Below are 7,507 nucleotides of genomic sequence, written 5' to 3' on the forward strand. Positions count from 1 at the left end.
AGCACCGTCTGTCCAGTCCTATCAGTCTCTCCACACACACGCAAAAGGAACAACGCCCCTCCCCACCAAAAGAGAAGGAAGGAACAGAGTGGAAGCTGAGCCTGGTTTTGTTACAGCTGTTTGCTGCAAAAGACAGTCAATCAGTAGTTTTGACGGCCCTTTATAGTTCATGTTAATACAGGTTTATTAAGGATCCATGTGCAAATCCCCTAGAAAAGAAATGAGATCTTGGGCATCCCGCTCTGGGAACGTGACCTTTCTATCACACAGGTGCGTGCACGCCCACAGACCTGTAGGAGGAATGCTATTCTCGGCCACACATTTGCCCCAGTCTTTAGTTTGAGGAGCTGTGATGGGTGAAGCTGTGTAGAGTTTGATTAGGGGACGGATGGCAGGCTCTCCTCATTATTTATTGTGCTATAAAATTCAAGGTAATGTACATCCATAAATGCTTCTAAGAGTTTTGCACATGACAGCTGTGCATGTTTTATGGAACAGACACTCTTCTGAGACAAGGGGCTTTGCAAATGGAGCCTTGGGTGATTAAAGTCACAGCCTTCAGCTGGGTGCTGTCTCAGTTAATTTCCCACAGTGCCTTGCAAATTTATATTGCTCACCTGCTGGGAGCCAGGCGGCCAGTGGAAAAGGTCTGTATTTCCTTTCTGGAAGTCACTCTTAGGAGCTGGATTTCCTAGTAAAACTTCACCCATGGGAAAAGGGGAGAGAAGGGTCCCAGGCAAAGGCCAGCTCTGCTCTTGGCAGCTGGCTCCTTATTCTTGAACAGGCACAAGTAGAAAGGTGGAAGCGAGCACCCCAAAACTCTGGGATAACTTCCGATCTGATCGTCACAGCACTGGCTCCATCTCTTGAAGGGCTGAGGGGAGGGAAAGCTCAGTGCTCAGAACGTTTGCAGTACCATGCGCTCACGGGCTGTGTACTGTGCACTAAGGGAGGAGTTCTGCTTTCTCTGAGTCCTCAGTGGGGGCGGAGGGCCCTGGACCAGGGTGTGCTGAGTCAGGAGCTGTCTCTCTAACACCCACCAGTAGATATTAATTGGGGCTTAATTAGAAGACAGGTAATTGACAGAGTTGTCAATTAAGGGAATGGAGCTACAGCTGAAGGGCTAATTGAAGGGGCAGCAACCCCAGCGGCGGGGGGTATGTATATTGACAGGAGGAACAGTTGGGAGCCTGAAGGAAGGCAAAAGTAGGAAGGACAGGCTGCTGCCGCTACTACTGTCCCTTCCCCAGAAACAAGTGGGGAAGCTGGCAACTCATTGTAACGATGCTCTACAGCCGGGCCCAGTGGTGGTGAATGAGGCCTGGAGTGATTGTGGCCTGGTGTCAAGGCCTGAAGAGACTCACAGGGAGTCACCCTGTGACAGGCCCTTGTGCCCCTGGCAGCAGACCCAGTGTACACATGGGGGAAGAGAATCAACATGTCTGGTGGCTGCACAGAACCGACTAAACCACCCCCGGGCAGAGGCCCAGTGTGAGGCCTGTGCACCACTCAAGTCCCATTGACACTCTGAGGGTGAAAGGCGTTCACAAGCCTGGGGCCCTCTGGCCAGGGGTGAATGTCACCTGAGGTGGGTACCCCCTGTGCAGCGTGGAGCTCAGTATGCAGGGCTCAGAGGTGGTGGGGCAAGGATCTGTTGCTCTGCATATTCCTGCCCTTCCTACCTTGGCATCTCCCCTGAGCATGGCCCAGCTATTTAGGCTGGGCACGTGGGAGTGGATTTGGCCCCATGTGCATGGCATTATGCCCCCTTTTAAACAAACAATAGTTCCAGCTTTCCCAGCTGATCTTTCTCCCTGCTTTTGCTCTCTGTCTGGTGCTGGGCCGGGAGGAAGCAGAGAGCAGCAAGAGTCCGCAGCCAAGGTGCCCACTGAATCCTCCACATGGGGGATGAACATGAGCTCCTCAGCCTTTCCCCTGCATAGCAGGCACCTCCCAGAACACATCAGTCTTTGCCTGGTTCATTAACCTAGCTGCTTTGAAGTCTAAGGACTGAAAAATCACAGTTCCAAGTCAGACCTGAGCTCCATCTCCTCCAATATCTCATCTCCAGCTATGTCCCGTACCAGCTGCCTCAGAGGAAGGGGTGAGTTTGGAGAGATGGGAGGAAGGGGCTGGGGGTTTGATAGACCTAAAGAGCCTTGACTATCTTAGCCACCCCCAACAAGCAGTTTTGTCTTGTCCGTGACCCACACTACTTGAATGCCTCACTTCCAATCAGTGGCTGTGTTACTTTACGGCTCCCTTCATGGGCAGCCAGAACACATGCTGGTTTCTAAAACAAATACCTGGTTAGACAGCTAGCACCCTGACTGTAATCGGTCCCCTGTGCACCTCCCAGGACTGGGCCCCATGGTTTCATATGTCAGGAGACATGAAGCTGGTGTGTCTCCCTATACCCACGTTGCCTGCCCAGATCATGGAATTAGAGCACAAATTGTCACACTTTGTGTCAGAGATGTTTATGAAGCAAACCAATTCCAGGGTGCACATTTTTGGCTCGTGCAAACAAGGGGAGAAAGGAAGCTGCCATCTCTATGGGGATTTAGCATGTTTGGCTGCTTTACAGCAAATCTTCCACCCTTTCAACTTTGAGTTTCTGATACTTGAAAAGTCAGCCTTGAATTTCCTGGTTTCAATCTCTTTTTCAGAAAAATTTCCACGTTCTTGACTGGGGAAATGTGCTCAGACCACTGAGAGGTGCCCACAACCTTGACATCAACTTATCAAAGCCATTTGTGTGGGAATCTATAGAATCAGTTAATCCTTTCCTGAAGGATCAGGGTCAAACCACTTACCCTTCCTGACCCCACAGGTTCAGTGCCCTTCAGAGGTGAATGAACTGAGTTCTGTGAAGTGCTGCTGTGTTTGGTTCCTGCCTGCCTTCTTCTGAGTCAGATCTCCCAAGCTTCACCTGTTGAGCTCACTGTTGGGTCAGCTTGCACCAACTCACTTCCAGACTCCATTGGAGAAGGCTAATGGGCAGGCTGCAGTTTTACTGCCCATAGGGTTAATGGCAATCCATCTCTTTCGCATGCAGGAGGTCGCAGAGGGAGATGGTTTGGCTCATTGAATCTGTACAGACAGAGGCTCCTGGCATCTCTCAAGATGGTGGGTGTGTGGCAGGCTGGAACTGCAGATCCATCATCTGGAGTCATACGTCCTTGTGGTTTTGCCCTTTACAATGGTGAAGCAACAAACAGTTTCCCTTGTATTTTCAAGGTAAGCAGAGTGAGAGAGAAGAAGTCCATTGATTTGACTTGAAGGAGTGTTATAAACAACCCAGCCATCTTTCCCCACAGTAGAGCCATCCTTTAACACATCTTCCCATCAGGCTTTCCTGTTGACACAAGAGCCTTTTATCCAAAGATCTCAAGTGCTGTGCAGTCATTGATTACTTATGCCTCACAGCCCATTTACATGGGCACTGGAGTATTCACTCCATCTCCATGATGGGGAAACTGAGGCACAGAAGATGTGACTTGCCCACTTTCAACCTGTGACAGAGCTAGTTGTCAGAGAACTTGTGGGTTCTACCACTAGATAGCCCAATCAGTCCCCAACACCTTGAAGTGACTTTTTTGTGGATAGAAGGCCTGATTTTCTCCTCACTTATCCCCACTTTACACTAGTGTCACTCCCTTCATGCCAATGGAATTAGTTCTGATTTACATGGGTGCAAGTCCCAGAGATATCAGACCCAGACTTTTCTTGGAGACAGCCGCTGCAGAATGCTAATCACTAGATTTTCTTTTTCTTTCCCTTTCCTACTTCTGTGAGCAATTTCTTCCTCTTCCTTTTTTTGTAGCATCACAAATTTAGGAAGGGACCAGCTGCCTGTGTGATTAATGGCTCATCTCCAAAAAAGCAACAGAGACAAATATTCTTCTGAATGCTGCAAAGAGAAATGAAGAAACAGGCGGCTAATTTTCAGCCATTATTTTGGAGCCTGAACTCCTTCCCAGTATCAATTTAGCTATTATTTCAAAAACTAATTAATCTTCACTCAGGCAGCTCCAAGGGACCTGTGTTTAGATAATTAACAGCCCCTGGATTATGAAAAGTCTTGCTTTCAGATTCTGCTACAGTGCTTGGCTTTAAGAACACTTATGCTCTCGTTCTGCTGAAAACCTCCTTTCATCAATCCATCTTTTTTGACAATTAAGAGCAAATAATTAGCCATGATGGATTTTGCTTGCTTTCTTGCAGCTCAGATCCATTTTTTAAATTTTTGGTTCTTAAATGTTTTCCATCTGTGCAATTTTTTGGTGGCTTTGCTGCTAATTACAGCAGAGCAGGTAACGCAGTTTCTGCCATGATTATCTGGAGAAAGGGTATTTTATTGCTTTTGTGGAGAATTTCATGCAAGAGGGACTCAGAAGACAGATTCCCAGTGTTAGTGGGGACCTGATATTTTCCATTCTTAGGCTGGGATTTCCAAAGAAGTCTAAGGGAGTTAGGCACCCAAACCCCATTGGTTTTCATTCTAACTCCCTTAGGCCAGCCTTAAAGTCCAGCTGCTCACAGAACATGCATGCATAGTGTTGTGATGGAGCGTAAAAGCTGCATCCTGCCACAGTCCCTATGGGTATGTCTAACCTGTGATAAAAGGCCCGCAACATGGTGGCAGCTAGCTCGGGTCAGCTGACTTGGGCTTGGGGGCTCAGGCTGTGGGGCTACAAAATTGCAGTGTAGGCATTTGGGGTCAGGCTGAACCCTCCGAGCCCGCGCTCCGGAGCTGGAACCTCCAGGGACAAAGCACTGAAATGAGTTGCTCTGTGAGAGGAGTGGGGAGGCAGATGAGGGTCGGAAGGAGCCCTGGGAAGCCACAATTAATCTGAGGGAGTCAGACAGTAGCTATTGAGTACAGGGGCCTGGCTGGGAACCCAGAGGAGAGGGAAGGCCTGGGTGCCCCTAACCTGACAGCAGGAAAAGGGATATAAAGCCCTCCTGACAAACAAGGACTGTTGACCCCAGGGTTGGACTGTACCTCCCCTGCAAGGGGTGGGCACTGTGAGCTTCCTGGCCAGGGGGCTGACTCAGGAGAAGGGGCAGATGATTGCAAGCTCAGAGGGTGTCAGAGTCAAAGAGGCTGCCGCACCGCACCGGGCCACGAAGGGGTGCTCTGCCCGGAGAGTGACTCCTCCACAAGTATGTTTCCTTTTCTGAATGGGCACACTGAGCCGCTGCCCTCTCCCCCCACAAAACTTGGGGTGAGTGCAAATTTGCATCCACATCGGGGTTCAAATGTTGTGAGTCCAGCCTATGATGGGCCAGATCCTGAGCTGGTGAAGCACCTTGGGCTTCAATGGAGTGATGCAGATTTATACCAGCTCAAGAGCATCCCTGTGTTCAGAACTGGGCATTCAATCAGTCCTGAATGTTAGGGAAGCCTGTGCTGGCCTCTTGTCTGTCTGTCTGTCTATCTCCCTCTTGTAGAAGTCATATACAGTCCCTATCAGCAGAATAACAGCACAGAGCTGTCCACAGAGGCCTTGTTGCCATTCCAGGACAGTGGAAACCCTGCTGAGGACAGCTTTCTCCAGTCAGCTGCGGCCTCCTGTAGCTATTTTACTTTGCAAACAAATTTACTCACCTGCCCCCGGCCCCGCCAGGGTTTATGTCTGTGTGTCATCGTAAGTAGGAATCCATTAATATTGGCTATTGTGGGAGAGAGATTTGGGAAAGGGCAGCAAGGCTAGCGCAGAGACTCGGCATTTAATTAATTTGAACTCCAGAAGCAGATTAAGGCACTCTGCCTGATAAGCCCTCTTAGCGACAAGATGGTTTATTAAGTTGCCTCGAGTTCACTATGTCGTCGGCATTTATGAAGTTTGTGGAGTTGCATTAGAAATGAATCTGGCCAATCATGTTGCTCCAGCAGATCTGTGGGGGCTTTTTTGGTGCATCTTAACTTGGGACAAAGTTCTACCCTTACTTATGCACTGTGCAGCCTCAGTGAATCAGTAAGGTAGTGCAGGGAGGGTAGCTCAGACTCCAGCCTGGGGATCGATACAAGATTGTGCAGGTCAGAGCTGGTCCCCATGCTTTCCATCAGGGAGAGGGTGCAATGTAAGGTGGTAAACAGAGAGGCAATTGACACATCAGGTGTGTGGGCTGCCGGAAGAGGATCTTTAGGAAGTCAGCGAGCTTACAAGAGCCAGCAGGAACCTTAAGAAGAAAATGTAATACTACCTCATGTGTATCTGGTCTCATTAGATCCGACTGAGTGTGTGACATGTGATTTGCTCCTTGGAATAAAATGTACCATAAATGTGGCATTTAATCACCTTGTAGGAACTGATGAAAATTTCCCCAGCTTGAGTGACAAAGGGGGAAAAGACTCTGAGAGAGAGAGAGAGAGAGAGAGAGAGAGAGATGCCCTTAGTCCCCTGCAGTGTTAAATGGGTCTGTGAGAATTGACATTGGCCTGTCTTTACTGGGTACTGTAGAATTAGTGTGTGGGGGAAGTGGGCTGTCTTTGGTGTGGAGAGGACCCATGAAACTGGACAAATATGTACATTTCTCCAGGTTCTATGACATTAGCTGAGATGCATCCAAAATAGTTCAGTGTCTCAGGGGATGGATACAAACTCGCTCAGCTTGATGCAGTGAAGGTCGGAGTTTTCCTCTACCATGTACTGGAGTTTCAGCTGCTTAAATGTCCACGATTTCTGAAATACAGACTTGTGTTACAGTTTAATGTTTACTGACTTATAAAGCAGGAAATGTTTCCCTCTCTTAACAGGTATTCTGGACCAGATTTCCTTGGGCTCCAACCTGTTACTATTCCACTCCAGCAGCCTGATCACCTTTTGCTAGGGTCTCATTAGGTTTCACCAGCTGAGCAGCATCAGCTTGGGTTAACGTTTGACTGTGAGATTTTCAATTAAAGCCCATGATGATCTAGGAAGTGAGGTAGGTGGCATCCTTCCATCTAAATCAGTAGTTAGCCAATGACCTAACATGGTGTTTGGGGAACATGTCGTGTTGGAGGCCTGTGTGATGCTTAAGTCTTGGCTGGAGGGATTAAGTGGGATTCAGGTGTGTCAGCTCATTGTGCTGGGGTGCATTTCACCTGTGGAGTGGTCCATCGAGAGCCCCTGTCCTCCCCGTCCTGGTTCTAGCAGCTTTGCTCACTGTGGCTATAAATCTCTTTCATTGGTGTAATGTGTTTTAGGTTACTGCAGAAAGGCTTTGCAAGATGGGGAGTTTTGCAACACGCTCCCTAAGTCTCCAGGTTTTAGCTCTGCTGTCTCTTCCAGTGAAGAGGGGAAATGCCTGAACATGCCTTTTCTCTGGTTCTCTCAGACCAAGGGACTGTAGCTATGTGACTGGGGAATTGATTTTTGAGAGGTAGTTGGGTCCCCCAACCCATTAGTGCTCTTGCCATGGCCAAATTCTGACTAGGGTAATAGAGATCTGCCTACCGAAATCTCCCTGGAGGTTTTTATTAATACACTCTTTGTCTTTACTTCCTGGCCTACAC

At 48.6% G+C, this 7,507-nt stretch overlaps 1 long non-coding RNA gene across 1 annotated transcript; it reads left to right on the forward strand.

The window, feature by feature from the left end:
- The first annotated feature begins 3,149 nt into the window (after positions 1 to 3,149).
- LOC122463070 lies at positions 3,150 to 6,927 on the forward strand. The gene is made up of 2 exons (XR_006286050.1): positions 3,150 to 3,240; positions 6,767 to 6,927. It is a non-coding gene; the product is annotated as an uncharacterized LOC122463070 (long non-coding RNA).
- The last annotated feature ends 580 nt before the right edge of the window (positions 6,928 to 7,507 follow it).

This window comes from Chelonia mydas, chromosome 15 (assembly GCF_015237465.2).
Source record: "Chelonia mydas isolate rCheMyd1 chromosome 15, rCheMyd1.pri.v2, whole genome shotgun sequence".
Taxonomy (NCBI): Eukaryota; Metazoa; Chordata; order Testudines; family Cheloniidae; genus Chelonia; species Chelonia mydas.